The sequence below is a fragment of the Eurosta solidaginis genome, chromosome X (genome assembly GCF_040869045.1).
Source record: "Eurosta solidaginis isolate ZX-2024a chromosome X, ASM4086904v1, whole genome shotgun sequence".
NCBI lineage: Eukaryota > Metazoa > Arthropoda > Insecta > Diptera > Tephritidae > Eurosta > Eurosta solidaginis.
This window is the reverse complement of record NC_090324.1, coordinates 110,381,777-110,399,833: the sequence shown is the minus strand read 5'-3', so window position 1 is coordinate 110,399,833 and position 18,057 is coordinate 110,381,777. Positions and strand designations below refer to the sequence as shown.

Below are 18,057 nucleotides of genomic sequence, written 5' to 3'. Positions count from 1 at the left end.
ACTGAAGAAGGAGTTGGAGAGCCGTGGATTGAATACAAGCGGCGTTAAACTCGAACTTCAGGCACGGCTACGAGAAGCAATGGAAGCAGAAGGAATTGATGTGGAAGAGCATGTCTTTCATCTTGATGGCGAGGAGACAACAAAAATTGAAGAGAAGAACGAAACATCGCAGACGGTTACCAGTGCAGACTTGAACATGATTTTAGCTGCAATATCTGCTCAAACATCGACAGTGTCATCTCAACTGGCAGAACAGCAGACATATATGGCATCACAACTAGAATCGCAGGAGACACGCATAACATCGAAGATTGAAGCACAAGAAACGCGTATGTCAGAAATGTCGACACAGATTACATCCAAGATGGAAACTCAACTGGAAGAGCAAAAGACATATATGACATCTCAGTTCGCTGAGCAGTTGAAAGCACAGGAGGCCCGCATATCCTCGCAGCTGGAGGCACAGGAGATAAGGGTAACATCAAAGCTGGAAGCACAGGATACAAAAATTGTCCAGCTCGAGGACAAAATTGATGCCGAGATAGAAGCTTTGAGAGGTTGTATACAGGAGTTGCAAATGAATCGCCCAGCAGTTTCAGCGAGTAATCCAAAGGTAAAAACACCATCCTTTGACGGTTCTGTTCCTTTCCAGGTCTTCAAGCTACAGTTTGAGAAGACCGCAGCAGTGAACAACTGGAATGCGGAAGATAAAGTTGCTGCACTGTTCGTGGCATTGAAAGGGCCTGCAGCGGAAATCTTACAGACGATACCAGAGTACGAACGGAACAGTTATGAAACATTGATGGCTGCTGTAGAACGACGTTATGGAAGCGAGCATAGGAAACAGATATTCCAAATTGAGTTGCAAAACCGCTACCAAAAAGCAAATGAGACATTGCAGGAGTTTGCTTCAGATATTGAAAGATTGGCTCATCTTGCAAATGCGGACGCACCCGTGGAATACACGGAAAGAGTTAAGATTCAAAGCTTCATAAATGGCATACGGGACGTGGAAACGAAGCGAGCTACATACGCAAACCCAAAGCTGACATTTTCTGAAACGGTATCACATGCATTGACTCAGGAAACGGCCTCACTATTGAGTAAACCAGCATACAAAGCTCATCGTGTAGAAGTAGAAAGGCCAGAGTGGGTAGACACAATTTTGGAAGCACTGAAGGGATCTCAACAGAAGAATGCCGGAGTTATTAAATGTTTCAAGTGCGGCAACCCAGGTCACATTGCACGTCATTGCGATCTTGGTGCTAATAGTTCCAACAATGTGGGTGGCCGTAAACGCAAAGCTGGCGGAAATGAGCAAGAGCGTGTCGAATGTAAAGAACGAAAACTTGCCCCGGCTATTGAATGTCCTGTGATATCTGTGTCGCAAATTGGAAGGAAATCAAGCAGTCTTACCGTCAGAGGGAATGTGGATGGTAAAGAGCGTGTACTGACTGTAGATACGGGGGCATCTCATTCCTTGATTCGATCTGATTTGGTCTACAGGAGAGTAAAGTCATTACCTGGAGCAAGGTTGCGTACGGTCACAGGCGAGTATAAACAAGTCCAGGGAGAAGTGATATGTGAAGTACTGATTGGGAAGGTCATGGTTCTACACAAATTCGTTGTGGCGGAGATCGTTGATGAAGTTATATTGGGAGTGGATTTCTTGGTTGACCATGACATCAAGATCGATATGCAGAGAAGGGTGATGCATTATGAGAACCAAGATGTGCCACTTAACTTCAGTTTGGAAAAAGGGTTCAGCAGTAAGCGAGTGCTGGTCGAGGAGATTCGACAGAGACCACGAAAGTCAAGGAAAGTAGATCGAGCAAAGGTTGATGGATCGAATGTGCCAAATAAAGCGAAATTAAAAGTATCTGCGAGGAAAAGACCGGCATCAACAAACCCTAATGGACGCACTAAATTCACTGAAAGAATTTTTCAGAAAGAATGCAAGGATGATTTCAAGCCAGCGCGCACTTTTGTTGGGAAACGTCGGAACGATACTGAGTATGTGAAGCCAATCCGTCAAGAACAAGCTCTACAAAGTAGTTCTTCATTGGCCAAGCAACAGAGTGCGAGAGAACGATCCAGAATAATGAGTAGTAAGATGGAACACAGGTACGACAGGGAAAATAATTCGGAAGGTTTCCGGAATGGAGATTTGGTACTGTTAAACAACCCTCACCGGCGGAAAGGTGTCCCAGCCCAATTTCGGTGCAGTTGGGAAGGCCCGTACAAGATTGTGAAGAAGCTCAGTGATACCATCTACCGCATACAAAGCATTGAGAAACCACGGAGTAGAAGAGTGGTACATTTGGCGATGCTAGCAGCGTTTAGATCGAGAGATTTGTCTGATCGGGACGATCAGACTTAGGTGGAGGGCAGTGTTACGAATATTAGCAAAACTAAGGAGTGCTGCCAGCTCTAAGCCGATCTAAGCAGTGACGTGAATGCACATCAATAATTCAATCATTATGTATCTACATAAACGAATAAATAATTGCGTCTACACATATGTACACATTCCGACGAGCAACATTTACATACAAGGCAGCAAGAGATGAGATGTCACACACCGATGAATTTACTTATACGCTTATGTGTGTGCGGGAGACTGTAAACTACAAACACATGCATATACCTTATCTGAGTTGTCACAAGAGAGAGCAATAATTTGTGCACGTAGTTGTGGCTGGCGATTTTGTAGCCGAAACAACTAGTAACTTCTGGAAATCGAAGAGCCTAGAAGTATGCAGCGTAAACTATAAAAGCGGCGCCAGCGAGTAAGAAGTAATTCAGTTTGATTTGAATTGTCAAGCAGTTACGAGTAAGACGATATCTAGCGAGCAATAGCACTATTATTTTGAAAGTCAGTTTCCTTTAAGATATGAGTTTGGTTATTAAGCTATTCGTTGCACAGTTTGAGTGTTATTTTGAAGTATTTTAATAAAGGCCATTTTTTCCGTTATTCAATATTGGAGTTATTTATTCAACAGTTTAGCGATACGTTCCTAGCAAAAGGGCAAATAAGAGGAATTGCAAGTAAATTCGTTACAGTATTATAATCTTCTTCTTGTGTTGGCCAATTTTCGTTGTCTTCTTGTAACCAAGAAGGTCCCTGCCACCACAAAGAATTGTTGATTAGGTCTGAAGCGTAGATGCCTCTGCTCGCCAAATCTGCAGGATTTGACGCGGAGTCTACGTGCCCCATACTTTGTCTCCTACTTTATCGATGATTTTAGTTATTCGATGTGCCACGAACTTTGACCACGAACATGGTGGTTTTCGGATCCATGCCAGCACTATAGTTGAATCTGTACAAAGGGTTACTTTAATGTTCGAAAGTTTCATATTTTCGACCACAGATTCGATTATTTCTGCTAGTAGAACTGCACCGAAGAGTTCGAGTCGAGGCAACAGGTGGGTGAAGCCTTGATCCTTTGTTTGTACCCGCAGGAAAACAGTGGCGGCATATGCTTTTTCCGAAGCAGCGCTGAATCCATGTATTTCGATATTGTCCTTCAATGTGTAGTGAACCCATCGCGGTATGCGTATATCGTTGATCTTTTCGTAGTCAGTCATGAATGATTGCCACCGGGTAAAGTAGTTTCAGACACATTTTCATCCCAGCCTGTCCTTTCCAACCAAATATTTTGTATTATTATCTTGGCTAATATTATGACTGGTGCCAGCCAGCCAAGAGGGTCGAAATGTTTTGCGATCGCAGAAAGTATTGACCTTTTTGTTACGGCATGGTTATTGTCAAAGGGTTTCGCTGTGAAGTAGAAGTAGTCGAAATGGGCGTTCCACCTGATACCGAGTGCTTTTACCATGCTGGTGTCTTCAAACTCAAGAAAATCCTCGCTTAATAAGTGTTGCTTAGGTATACCCTGTAGAATTTTCTTGCAGTTGGACGTCCATTTTCGCAATGGGAAACCTGCCGATTGCAATGCCGGTGATATTTCGTCCCTTGCCTTGATTGCAATTTCGATGCTGTGTCCACCGGCGAGTACGACATCAACGTACATGCAATATCGCAGGATATCTGCTGCCATTGGATGCGATGTCTCCATGTCATCAGCTAGTTGGTGCAGCGTCCGAATCGCAAGATACGGAGCACAATTAACCCCAAAGGTTACCGTTTTCAATTCGTAAATGTTAATTGGGTCCTTGGGGCAGTTGCGAAATACGATTCGCTGGAATTTGATTTGATTTTAATTAACCCATATTTGGCGGTACATTTTTTCTATGTCGCTGTTAAATAGGTATTTGAACAGCCGCCAACGTAGTATAAGGATTGTCAGGTCGGATTGAAGAATCGGACCTGGATATAAGGCATCATTTAGAGTTTTGCTATTAGTGGTAGGACAAGATGCATTAAATACGACTCTGACTTTTGTCGTTGTACTTCCCTTCTTTATGACAGCATGGTGAGGTAGGAAGTAACAATCATTTGAGTCTGGCGAAATATTTACTATTTGTCTCATATGCCCTAAAGTTTCATATTCTGATACAACTCTATTGTATTCCGTTTGAAGGACTGGGTTTTTTGCAAGTCGTGTCTCGTTGCGAAAGAATTGAGAACACGCACTTCTCAATGAGGGGCCTAACTTAAACTTTTCCTAATGGGTAAGGAGACTACGTATTTGCCATCGTTGTTCCGAACTGTTGTGGATTTGTATAGCTCCTCGCAGTAAGTGTCATCGTTATTCATGCTCCTCTTCTTTGGAATTTCCTCTATCTCCCAGAAGGCTGTCAGTTGTTTATCTAAAGTGACCTCGTTGAAATATGTGTGACGGACTTTTCCTTTGACTTTGCCGGGGTTACCTCAGTCCGTCCAGGGTTCCTGAAAGTAGAAATTCCTACCGATCCTTCTAAAAGAATAACCCTGTTTATTCTTATAAAACGTTACAAAAGTATTTATTTAATAAAAATTCTATTTCTACTCCTAGCTGATTCCCTTACTTTGTAAGAGGTGACTGAGGTGATAAAGCCCTCGGCCAACCTCTGCGATCGAATGGAGTGATAAAGCTTCCAGACGAGTATACTTTTAGTACAAATGAAGTGAAAAAGCCTTCAGGTGTACTCTTGGTCGGTAGTGATAAAACCTACCGACTCGTATGCCTGTCTCCTAATCTCTGAATTTCAATGCGAACTCGTCGCCCTTATATACTAATTTTTGCACGCAGGCAAACGGTTATTTTATAATAACAACTTTTAACTAATAGTATTAACAATATAAAACAACTGTTATTCCGGTGAATATTTCCTTCCCATGAATTTCCATGCACCATAATGCTCCTTATTGAATACAATGCCTTTGTACTTGCTCATACCGTGCTTTCCAGCCGTTGCTATAACTATTGTGTGTGTATATTTGTTTGTGATCACCTGATTCTAATGTTGTGTTTTGCTTTGCCCAATGCTTCTGCCTTCTGTAGTATGGCGTGCGTTGGTGTGTTGTATGCTAGTGCGTAAATATGTATAGCGAAATCTCTATTAGTAGCGGCGCTTATTTTGACGACTTGCTGCTGATCTCCGTTCACTTAAGTTATTATGTATGTTGTATTTGTAGCTGGATGTATTGGATTTTGAGATTGCAAAGGGTTGGTTGACCGCTGAATTTTTATGTTTTGTGCGTATCTACCTTCCTTCCAAATATTCAATGCGTGTTAGGGTGATCCTATATTTAACATTTATGTTTGCGAAAATGTAAATACTTTGTTTGCGTGCAAAAGTGCGCAAGTCTAATTTGTCCTTCGATTTAATAATTATCAATTCAATGTACAACCGAATATATGTATTTAGAGTATAATTCATAAAGGTATACATATGTATATTTCATAAAAAATGTATAAGTGGTAAATTCAAATATAAACTCCAAGTTATTTCATAATGTATGTTGTTTACAAAAATATATACATATGTGTATGTTGTGAGGATACAAAGCCCTCAGCTTTGGGGTCCTCACACTCCCCCCTCACCTTCCGAAGCGAGACGCACCGTGACCAGCCCAGTGCGCGTAATGCGTACGCGGTAGAGATGACCCTCAATAAAACGTTTGAAGGACCGCTGTCGTCGTTTCTGTGCCTGCTATTGTGGCTGGTGTAGGTTTCGTTGAATGTCTTTGGTGAGTTCTTCTGGCAGTGGCTGAATACCGGAGCGGTTCTCCTACGTCTCCGGCGTGTCGGTTTGGGCGCTGTTCAGCCATTGTTGGTTTTCGCCTATCATACTGCTGCCGTCTCCGTCATTATTGTTGCGGTCGCCGATGTCTTCGTTGCTTGCCGTCAGGCTTAACACGTCGCTGCTGATGTCTTTGAGGCTGCCGTTGACCTCGCTGGCCAGACGGCTTAATTTGTTGATGTCGTCGTTGCCGTCGTTGAGGCTGCCGTTGGCCTCGCTGGCTATACGGCTTAATATTTTCGTGTCGTCGTCGTTCCTTGTTGGCGGTTCGCATATCGCCTCCACGATCCTCTGCTTGGTCGGGGGTTCGGTTTAGACATGCGCGTTATATATGCGCATTCTGAAATTGACGCGCCGAGTGTACTCCACGAACCCTCGGGCCTGAGTCTCCTCGTCTTCCTGACGTATCAAAACTCGCCCTGCTGTTTTGGTGGTGGTTCGTTGTCGTCTTCGTCCTCGCTCTCTGAGGAAATGGGGATCGGGGTAGGGTCCCCAACGATGGCCCACTCCTCGGACTCGGACCTGTAATCCTCTGTGCTGTCATCGCCACTTCCCTCCTCGTATGTGGCAGCTGGTGTCGTTCGCCGTAGCCGTATTCTCAACGGGGCCCATTCGCACCCTTCACTCTGGTCTTCAGAAGAATTGGTATAATTAGGCGTGTTCATTACTACTCGCTTTACGATACTTTGAGCTTTGGCCTGCCGCGGCCTGGTTTTTATATTTTTTTTTTTCTCTGACGCGTTAGACGGTACTTTTCCTGGCAGCGGGTATCACTTAATACTTCTTACCAAATTAGTTTTCATCAGGATACTGCTATGTTGTTGTTCGTTGCTGTCCTTCCAGTTGGTGGTATGTACGATGCCAGCCTGTACTTTAAATGAAAACTGGTGGATTTTCCTTACGGTGTTCCCATATGGTATGTATGGTGGATTTTAAAAAAATAAAGGTGGTATATTATGTGCATAGCTAAAGAGTATATTTATGGGATATTTATGTAATTGTGGTTAGAGTTTACCGAGTTTTTATTGGTTGATCCGACTTCCGGGTACTTCTTTATATGAAATTTCTTCGTGTATAATTTGACACTGTCTAGGTTGGGCGTGTCCGTTACTACCGATTTCATCGGGATTGAAGTAGAGTCTTACCAAGTAGTCTGTAATCCCGCAGTTGTCTCGGGGTGTGTGTTAGTTTAAGGCTGCCATAGCGAACTGACTTCCCAGGTGTAATCTTGATCCATGCGCCGGTTCTGTGGCAATCTCTAATTTATTTTCTGGAAATATTCGTACCTGATTCTCCGCAATGTTTTGTACTTGACCGTCTTTGTATGTTATCAGCTGTTGACTTGTACCTTGGTTCTCTCCGTGTTGTCTCTCGGTCTCTTCGCTGACTCGTGTGAGTGTACCGCAAATGGCTACCTCGCTGTTCTTTCTCTGTTGTTGTACCTAGAGATTGTTGTTTGCTGTTCGATTTGACGATGTTGACGCGGTTTGATCTTCACTAGCGTCCTTCTTGTATCTCTGTTTATGACTTTGCCTCCTGGATTCGTTGTTGTCGGCGGCGTCGGCTGCGTTGTATGATTTCAGCTCACTTAGGTGGGCTGTCCTCCTCCTTCCTCTGAAGACTTTGTCTAGCTCTACGATTACTGGGGACACAAAGTTCCTTACCCGGTGAGGTCCACTGTACCTGGGCGTTAGTTTGGCTGCAAAGTTATCCGCCGCTTTTGACAGCTGATGTTCCTTTACCAGCACTAGGTCGCCTATCGCCGGTCACCATTGCCTTCGTCTTAAATTGTAATACTTCGCTTGCTCTATAGATGCTCTATCTTGCTTCCGTCGTACCATCTCGAATATTTCTTTCATCCTCGTTGACTTCTCTCCTGGGTTCGCTAATTTCTCACCTGTACCAAATGTCTGCTCATCGTAAAGGCTGTTGGGGATTCTCGGTTCCCTCCCTTGTACTATGTATGCTGGACTGTAACCTGTCGATTCACATACACTTGTATTCAATGCCAGCGTTATCCCTGGTAACAACTCATCCCATGTCTTCTGCTCTTTTCCCGTAAATTGTGCTATCATCCTCTTGTGGTTTCTGTTTGCCCTCTCTGTCGGGTTCTCCTGCGGTGTGTACGGTGCCATTAATTTGTGTTTCACGCCAAGTTCCTCTAAAAATCTCTTAAAACTTCTGCTGATAAACTGCGCTCCATTGTCCGTAATAAATACTTTTGGAATGACGAACCGTGCCAAAATCCTCTCTCGAAATCCTCTTATTAAACATTCTGTCGTTGCCTTTCTGATTGGTACTACCTCTACCCATTTTGAAAATTTGTCTAGGAGGACTAATGCCATCGTGTTGCCATGCTTCGATCGTGGCATTGGACCAACAAAGTCTGCACAGACTGTTGCCCAAGGCTCCTCTGAAATCTTCGTTAGCATCTTACCCGCGGCTGGCTGTTGACTAGGTTTGTATATTTGACATGTGTGACACTGCTGTACGTACTTCCTTATATCTCTGAACATTCCAGGCCAGTAATAACGTGTTGTTGCTCTTGCTATCGATTTGCGGATGCCCATATGCCCTGCGCTCGGTGTGTCGTGAATCTCCTCTAGCACTCTGCGTCTCTGTGGAGTCGGCACACATAGCTTCCATGGCGCTGCATCTTCGCCATCCACCTGACTTCCTATGCGTCTGTACAACTTTCCATCCACGATAACGTACTCTGGGAATTTCTCCGGGGCCTTTTTTACATCTTCCATCTTTGCTCTAACCTACTTACACTCGGCTTTTCCGTCATCCATCGTCAACGTACCCAACTTCTCGTCCATCGGTTGCCTTGATAATGCATCTGCCACAACGTTCAACTTTCCTTTTCGATACTGTACGTCAAATGAGTATTGCTGTAGTTCCAGCGCCCATCTCGCAATCCGACCAGTCGGACTCTCTATCGCATTCAACCATTTCAACGCTAGGTGATTTGTTATTACTGTAAACGTGTATCCTTCTACGTATGGCCTCATTTTTCGTATTGCCCAGACTATCGCCAAACACTCCTTTTCTGTCGGTGAGTAGTTCATCTCTGCCTTCTTTAAGCTTCGGTTTGCGTATGCTATTACTCGCTCTTCGTCGCCTGAACCTTGCGTAAGTACTGCACCAAGACCAAAATCACTTGCATCCGTCTGTAAACTAAACTTCCTCGAAAAATCTGGACAAGCGAGTACCGGTGCCTGCGTCAGTGCTGCCTTGAGTGCTTCGAATGCTGATTGTTGCTCTTCAGACCACCTCCACTTACTACCTTTCTTGAGCATCGATGTTAACGGGTGTGACACTTGTGAAAAATCCGGCACGAATCTTCTATACCATGACACGACTCCTAGAAAACGTCGTGACTCTCGTATATTCTTCGGTGGTTCCAGTTCTTTGATGGCTGCTATCTTGTCTGGGTCGGTATGGATGCCTTCCTCGCTAATGACATGACCTAGATATTTTAACCTTTTCTAAAAAAACTCAAATTTTTCCGGATTTATCCTCAGGTTCGACCTATGCAGCCCTCGAAATACTTCTGTTAAATGTGCAATATGCTCTTCCAATGTTTTGCTTGTAACGATAATATCGTCCAGATAGGCAAACGCGTATGGTTCCAATTCTGGTCCTATGACACGATCAAGTGCTCTCTGGAAAGTTGCTGAGGCTGAGTGCAAGCCAAATGGCATTACCCTCCATTGGTATAGTCCACGCCCAGGTACTGTGAATGCGGTGTATTGCTTGCTGCTTGTTTCCATAGGGATTTGCCAATATCCATTTTTCAAGTCCAAGCTACTGATAAATCTCGCGCTTCTTAATTTGTCCAAGATATGTTGTATACGAGGTAAAGGGTATGCGTCTGGTACTGATCTTGCGTTTAGTTGACGGCAGTCTACACAGATTCTCCATTTACCATTCTTCTTCTTTGCCAAAACTATGGGTGCGCTGTGCGGGCTATTCGATGGTTCGATGCAACCTTTTTCGATCAGCTCGTCGACTTCTTTGTTGATAATTTCTTGCATTTTCGGATTCTGCGGATAGTACCTTTGCTTAATTGGATGGTCGTCCTTCATAACTATTTTGTGTGTGGCCACGTTGGATACTCCTGTCATATTTGCAAATACCTGTAATTCTTGGCTCAGAAATTTACTCACCGCATCTTCTGTCTTGCTAGTTGCTATCGCCGCCATTGGGTTGCGTTCCTTGAAATCTTCGCTATTTGTTTCGACCATAGTTGTACATGTCACTACCTCTTGCTTCCGTTTGTCTACTCTCAACGTTATTTCTTGACCACCACATCTCATCTCAAAGTTTACCTTCGCCAGATAGTCCGTGCCAATTACCACCTCATCGCCCAGTCCCGGTAGGATTAGTATCTCGTTCCTCTGTACTTTATCACCCATTCTTAGTTCTGCATCTACCGCTTCTTTGACTATTATTGCTCTGCCATCGCCCATTCTTACTCGTGTCTTTACTTCCTTGAATTTGCCAGTTTTTTATATTCCCGCCATTGCATCACTTATAAAGCTCCTCGTCGTTCCCATGTCAATCGCTGCTACCGCTTCTTCTCCGTTCACATCCGTTGTTACCAATATACGGCCCATTGTGTATTTGAACATGTCTAATCTCTCCGAGGTTGCACTTCCGAAGACCCCACCCCTCGGTTCCAATGTGGTCTCTGGTCGCTTCCCTGTGGCTTCCTACAACAATCACGCGTGAGCACGCCTATCTTACCACATGTCCAGCAAAATTCTCTTCTTATGCCTCGGCACCTGTATGAAAAGTGACCGCCTCTTCCACATCGTTTGCAGGCCGTTCTTGTATCTACATATTCTTGTTGTGGCTCTGACTTCTGCTGTTGTTGGACATCTACTCGCTCCTCCTGTCTTTGTTCTGCCTGGAGACACTGGTACTGACCTTCTTGACGCCGTGGTATGAATGGCCTTGTGGTAGGTCGCATTTGTTCCCTGTCAGGAGTAATATTTTCATAGTCTTGAGCCAAACTTACCAGCTCCTCAAGATTGCTGACTTCGCTTCTCTTTACATATAGTTGGTACTATCTGCGCGAGTTTCTGTAGATGCGGGTTAGTTTCAGCTCCTCCGTGCAGCCCGCGTGACGCATGAGTCCTTGTAATACTAAGACATAATCTTTAAATAGCACACCTTGTCGTTGTACGCGCATTCGAATTTCATCTTCCAATTGCTCTAAGTATCGGGAGCTTAGAAAGAACTTCAGGAAGTCCTTCTTGAAGGCGTCCCACTCCTGCCAATGCCGGTTGTTATTCCTGCATCATACCAACGCTTTCTCCTTCAATAACTCCGGCAGCGCTTTTGGAATTGTATTGTGGTTGATTTCATACCCATCTGCTAGCTCCTCCACTCTTTCGATGAATCCTAGGGGATATTTGCCTCCGTCGTACTTTAATCCCCACTTCCTTACTCTGTCTATGGTCGTTGCATATGTGCCAGGCTGTTCAATATAATTTGTCGTTGCGTACGTACCAGGCTGCTGAATAAAATGTACCGGTGGTTGTCCGACTTCCAATTGATTGGGTGCACCATTTGCCTGCCTATCATTTCTTGGTGAATTTAGTTCGCTGCTTGTTTTAGATGCTTGTGGATTTGTTAACCGCGCATGCCGAATCGGCAACTCTGTGAATCTATTCCGTAAGTTGTCGTTATCCTTCTCCTCTTGGATGAATGCCGCCAATCGTTTTCTTAGTTCGTCAACCGTTCCGCCATCCTCTAGCCCAAATTCCGTGCTGTAGGCTACCAGATTCTCTCGAGTGAGATAGTATATCCACGATACCTTTACCATTGTTTTGCTTTAAATCCTCGTCGTATTAACACAGAAGTGTGTGAATCTTCTTTCCTCTTCGTTTCTGATGCTCTGAAAGTATATCTTAAAATTTTATTTGTTTAATCTGCTCGGGCGCCCAAATATGACGGACTTTTCCTTTGACTTTGCCGGGGTTAGCCTCAGTCCGTCCAGGGTTCCTGAAAGTAGAAATTCCTACCGATCCTTCTAAAAGAATAACCCTGTTTATTCTTATAAAATGTTACAAAAGTATTTATTTAATAAAAATTCTATTTCTACTCCTAGCTGATTCCCTTACTTTGTAAGAGCTGACTGAGGTGATAAAGCCCTCGGCCAACCTCTGCGGTCGAATGGAGTGATAAAGCCTCCAGACGAGTATACTTTTAGTACAAATGAAGTGAAAAAGCCTTCAGGTGTACTCTTGGTCGGTAGTGATAAAACCTACCGACTCGTATGCCTGTCTCCTAATCTCTGAATTTCAATGCGAACTCGTCGCCCTTATATACTAATTTTTGCACGCAGGCAAACGGTTATTTTATAATAACAACCTTTAACTAATAGTATTAACAATATATAACAACTGTTATTCCGGAGAATATTTCCTCCCCATGAATTTCCATGCACCATAATGCTCCTTATTGAATACAACGCCTTTGTACTTGCTCATTCCGTGCTTTCCAGCCGTTGCTATGACTATTGTGTGTTTGTATATTTGTTTGTGATCACCTGATTCTAATGTTGTGTTTTGCTTTGCCCAATGCCTTCTGTAGTATGGCGTGCGTTGGTGTGTTGTATGCTAGTGCGTAAATATGTATAGCGAAATCTCTATTAGTAGCGGCGCTTATTTTGACGACTTGCTGCTGATCTCCGTTCACTTAAGTTATTATGTATGTTGTATTTGTAGCTAGATGTATTGGATTTTGAGATTGCAAAGGGTTGGTTGACCGCTGCATTTTTATGTTTTGTGCGTATCTACCTTCCTTCCAAATATTCAATGCGTGTTAGGGTGATCCTATATTTAAAATTTATGTTTGCGAAAATGTAAATACTTTGCTTGCGTGCAAAAGTGCGCAAGTCTAAATTGTCCTTCGATTTAATAATTATCAATTCAATGTACAACCGAATATATGTATTTAGAGTATAATTCATAAAGGTATACATATGTATATTTCAAAAAAAAAATTTATAAGTGGTAAATTCAAATATAAACTCCAAGTTATTTCATAATGTATGTTGTTTATAAAAATATATAGATATGTGTATGTTGTGAGGATACAAAGCCCTCAGCTTTGGGGTCCTCACATATGAAACCAGAGTTATATTTGTATCAACCGCATCTGTCCGGCCTGTCAAAATTCAGCCGAACACCGTTTCCTGTGCTATTAATGTGTTTAGCACAACTTTCCTAATGCCGCCTAACATAATTTGGGGGTATATGTCTCCGCCCAGAATTAGATCGACTGGCTCATTGACAAAGAATCTTTTGTCAGCGAGTACTAAGTCAGGGAATGCTTGCCTAGTCATTGCGTTTATTTGGCAAGTTGAAAGATTCCCTGTTAGTTGTGGTAAAACCAGCATGATCGTATTGATCTCGATTAATGGGTCTGTTGGTGACCGCAATTGTATGTTGCACGCTTCTTTTACTTGTGCAGACGTTGTACTATTGATGCCCGAAACTTGGGCATGCATGCGTTTAGTTGGCAGATTTATTCTGCGATTGAGTTTCTCGGTTATGAATGAGCATTCAGACGCCGAGTCTATTAGGGCTCTCTCCGAATAGTCAACACCATTTAAATGAATATTTACCTGTGCTGTCCCTAATAGCACTCCTTTACTTGTATTTGCGAAGCATGAGTTCACATTATTAATCGAACTGTTTTCTTTTTCAGCATTGCGACGCGTTTGAGCATCTCTCGACGTTGATGCTCCGATCGTATCTACCGAATTTGTGGTTTTGGGCTGATTCAGAATGTGAAGCAGCGTATTGTGTTTTAAATGACATGTGGCACAGTTCAATTGACTGGTGCACTTTGTCACAGTATGTCCAGCCGAAAGGTAATTTAAGCATCCGCGAATGCTTTTAATCTGCTCAAACCGTTTATTTGGCGTTAAGCGCAGAAATTTTTCGCATTATGCGATTCGATGTGCAGAACTTTTCCACATCTTGCACGTGGGTTTGGCTACACTACCCTGATACGACCCCAATCGTTTCGACGATGTTTCTGCAGAGGAACGAGAAGCTTGTGGCTTAGAGGGTTTTGAAACTGTATCCACTCTTATATCTACGAGAGTTTCCAACGTTTGGAATCTGCTGGATAAGAATTTATCCATGTCTGCCCATTTTGAAATTTCTGTATTATTTTCTATGGTTTGTTCCCACAGAGCCAGTGTGGTTTGTGGCAGTTTTGTGGAGCACAAATACGTTAGAATTGCATCCCAGTTTGATATGTTAACCTTTTGACATTGAAGCGCTGAGATGCAATTGTTTATTTCACGTTGCAGTTTTTTAATGGAGCTACCGCATTCACTCTCAACTGCTTTCAAACTAAAAAGAATTTTTAATTGCGCATTGACCAAGATACGTTTGTTTTCGTATCGGTCACACAAATTTTTCCACGCTGTGTTGAAACCGTCTGTCGTTAAGGAACATCGTTCCACTATTTCTTTGGCCTCCTCTTGGGTTTTTTGCCTTAAATAGTATAGTTTTTGTACTGCATGGAGTTTACTATTATTAATATATATGGCAGTGAACATGTCCCTAAAGTACGGCCATGAAATATAGTCACCTTTGAAAATATCCGTATCAACGCTGGCAGGCGCACATGATATTCCATATTATCTGAGACATCTACTTTCTTATCTTTCTTTTCAAAAGCTTCCAAAAGCTCAGCTATTGCCGCCCGACACTTTAGGAAGCTGAAATAGCACATTTTATGCTTCTTTTTATAACCGATAAGTCCTTTGACTCAAGCTCTGATGAACCTACGAGCTTTTCGTATGTCACCTTCGTAGCTTCCCACAGAGTTTTTAACTCATCCTTTTGGTATATTAGGGAGTGTTTACTGTGTTGTGAAGGTGACATGTCGTTGGAGTCATTTTCATACTCCGTCACTGTATCTGTTTGGCGTGTATAGGTCTCCATTGTGTATAAAAATGAAAACCAATAAATTTATAAAAAACTAAGAAGAAATTGCCTTTGCAGAATGTAGTGAGTGAAAATGTTGCCAAATGACCGAACTTGGAAGTGATAATGTGATTAGTGAAAAGATTTGTTGTATGCGTATGTATACACAAATTTACCAATTGATTGTGTAAGCCGATAAGTTATGGCTAACGTGAATAAAAAAGCCCTTTGTAATTACATTTATTCACGAAAATTTTCTTGTGTTCTTTTTTTCTTCTTTTTTTGCCTACACCTATATTTTTTCAATTACTTGGGTGTGCGCCGCTGCCACCACGCTTATGTACATGGTCCTTCGAGCCGGATAGAAGAGCCAATCGCCTATAACTACAGTCCACTCCACTCCCTAGGCAATTAATCAGAAGCAGTCAAAAAGTATGTGATAATCAAGGAAGATAATATCAACCATATTTACAATCGTGATAATATAATCGACAGCGTTTGCACACAAAGACCCTTTTGGCAACACCAACATTAACAACTCCGACATCCACAAAAAATCAGATTCTATTACTCCGGATAAACGAATTAATTAAAAGGTAGGTGTTTTATTCCGTGCGAGGTAGTATTTTTTTATTGTAAATAAATATTTCAAAATAAAATTATAAATTGGTTCTTTCCCATCAAAAAGTGCAAGTGAGTGGCGGCACGTAGAATCCGCGTCAAATCCTGCAGATTTGGCGAGCAGAGGCCTCTACGCTTCGGACCTAATCAACAATTCTTTGTGGTGGCAGGGACCTTCTTGGTTACAAGAAGACAACGAAAATTATAACGACAACGAAGATTATAATACGAATATGGAGTAAAAGAGGGTGAAAGTTCATACAACTTCGGTCAAAAATAACTTTGACATTCTGGATAGGTTTTCCGATTTACCAAGGGCTTTGCGGGTTATATCCTATATTCTTCGGTTTTTGCAGAATACGCACCCAGCAACTAAATCCTCCTTTAAAAGGGATTCTCATTCGATAGCCCCTGACGAAATAGAAAAAAGAACACAGATCTTGATAACAATATGCCAAAGGCAACACTATCAAGAAGAGTACGCAAATTTGAAGTTAGGGAAACTGATAAATGGTAAGAGTGAGATTTTACCCCTGGACCCATATATAGATGAAGAAGGCATCATTCGAACTGGGGGGCGGACTGGGGCATCCAAAGACATGTCCCATAACGAAAGTCATCCCATTATCCTTCCTTACGCTTGCAGGTTCTCCAGACTTATAGCTCAATACTCTCAAGAGACCACCCTGCATGGAGGGAACCAGTTGATGCTACGTCATATCCGCACTCAGTACTCAGTACTCAGTACCCACGCGTTAAAGTCATGATAAGGTCGGTTATCCACAACTGTAAGGTCTGTACTATTTACAGGAAGCGGACACAAACGCAACTTATGGGGATCCTTCCGAAAGAGCGCACCACCTTTACTAGGGCCTTCACCAACACTGGGGTAGATTTCATGGGACCATTCGATATAAAATCCTACCGAGGAAGGTGATGTCGAATTTCAAAAGGATATGTTTGCCTTTTCTTCTGCTTTTCAACGAAAGCCATCCATCTAGAAGCGACAAACGACCTTAGTACCGGGTCCTTCCTAGCTGCCTTCGCCAGATTTGTATCCAGACGAGGCTGTCCGAAGAGCGTTTACTCCGACAATGGTACTAACTTTGTCGGAGCTTCGCGATCTTTACGATCCGAGTTTAAAGCATTTCTGCGTGAAGCAAGGGACGGAACATTGAATAAATATAGTCATCACATTTTAGAATGGCATTTTATACGGCCAAGCGCTCCTCGCATGGTAGGTTTGTGGGAAGCGGGGGTAAAAAGTTTTAAGACCCATTTTAAAAAGATCGCGTCCGATCATAAATATACTTTTGAGGAGTTTACTACCCTCTTATGTCGAATTGAGGCCTGTCTCAACTCTAGGCCCCTCAGTCCCTCATCCGACGACCCTTCCGACCTGGAGCCGCTTACTTCAGGCCACTTTATCGTAGGTGGACATCTTCTAGCCTCACCTGAACTCGATTGCAGTGAAAACCCTGCCTCAATTGTAAACCGATGGCAGAAGATGAAAGCCCTCCCTCAAACATTCTGCAAAAGTTGGAAATCGGAATATCTCACCGAAATCCAAAAACGATACAAGTGGAAACATGCACAGTCCAACTTAAAACCCGGGGATCTAGTCGTCATAAAAGAGGATAACCTACAACCAAACGAGTGGATAATGGGGAGAACCATAAACACACACCCAGGTTCCGATAACCGTGTACGTGTTGTTGACGTCAATACAATTAAAGGACAAATTACGAGACCAATAGCGAAATTGGTTCTACTTCCGCCCAACGACAAGGAAAATGAACTTTAATAGTCCATATTCCTTTATCCCAAATAATCCAGCTCTCGTTCACCCCGAACGAGGCCAACACACAAATAACCCAGCTCTCGTTCACCCCGAACGAGGCCAACAAATCAATAACCCAGCTCTCGTTCCCCCCAATGAGCCCAACAAAACCCTAACGCAGATTCACTATCTGCCACAGAATGCTTCTTCCAACAATTGCGTTAGTGAGCCGTTGCCACCACGCAATTGTTCAGAAGATAATTGAATGTAGGAATTGAACCCAGAATTTTAGCCATATCGTCACCAGAATATCCCCGTACCTCTCCCATCACACCGTGGGTATTCATCTCACAGCTGATGTCACGTTGTTTAAACTTTTTCCACATTATTAAATAAATAATAAATTAAAAATTGCTTTAAATGGTTGTTTTCATCCATTTAAAGCAATAAGGGCTAACAACGCCATCAAAAAAAAGTGACATCAGCTGATTTCGAAACATGTTTAAT

General features: G+C 42.8%; 1 protein-coding gene across 1 annotated transcript in view; it reads right to left on the bottom strand.

Annotated features, from left to right (window-relative positions):
- The window catches only part of Pur-alpha (Purine-rich binding protein-alpha), a 1,789,254-nt gene that overhangs the window by 373,840 nt on the left and 1,397,357 nt on the right, over positions 1-18,057 (bottom strand). The window lies entirely within an intron of this gene.